This window comes from Ailuropoda melanoleuca, unplaced genomic scaffold (genome assembly GCF_002007445.2).
Source record: "Ailuropoda melanoleuca isolate Jingjing unplaced genomic scaffold, ASM200744v2 unplaced-scaffold1955, whole genome shotgun sequence".
Lineage (NCBI taxonomy): Eukaryota > Metazoa > Chordata > Mammalia > Carnivora > Ursidae > Ailuropoda > Ailuropoda melanoleuca.
The window spans coordinates 12,982-13,310 of record NW_023188892.1 but is presented as its reverse complement, the minus strand read 5'-3'; positions in this window follow the sequence as shown (position 1 = coordinate 13,310).

Below are 329 nucleotides of genomic sequence, written 5' to 3'. Positions count from 1 at the left end.
GGAGCCGCCCCACGTCGCTAGGGTGTTCATTTGCCACATGAAGACACTGAGGCACGGAGAGGCTGACGTCATGCCAGAAGTAAGCCGCAGCAGCGGCCCAGCTGGGGTCAGAACCAGCAGCCGCGCTCAGGGCCCTGCAACCAGTGCCGCGCCGCATAGTGACCCTGGGTGTGTGTATGACCTCCCCAGGTACCCACATGTGTGCGCCCTCCTCAGTAACCCTGGGGTGTGCATCACCCTCCTCTTGGTCCCAGGCGCGTGGGTGGGGCGGCAGGGGTTACATATGCAGGACAGAGTCCTGGAGGGATGCCCGGTGAGTCAGCACCCCC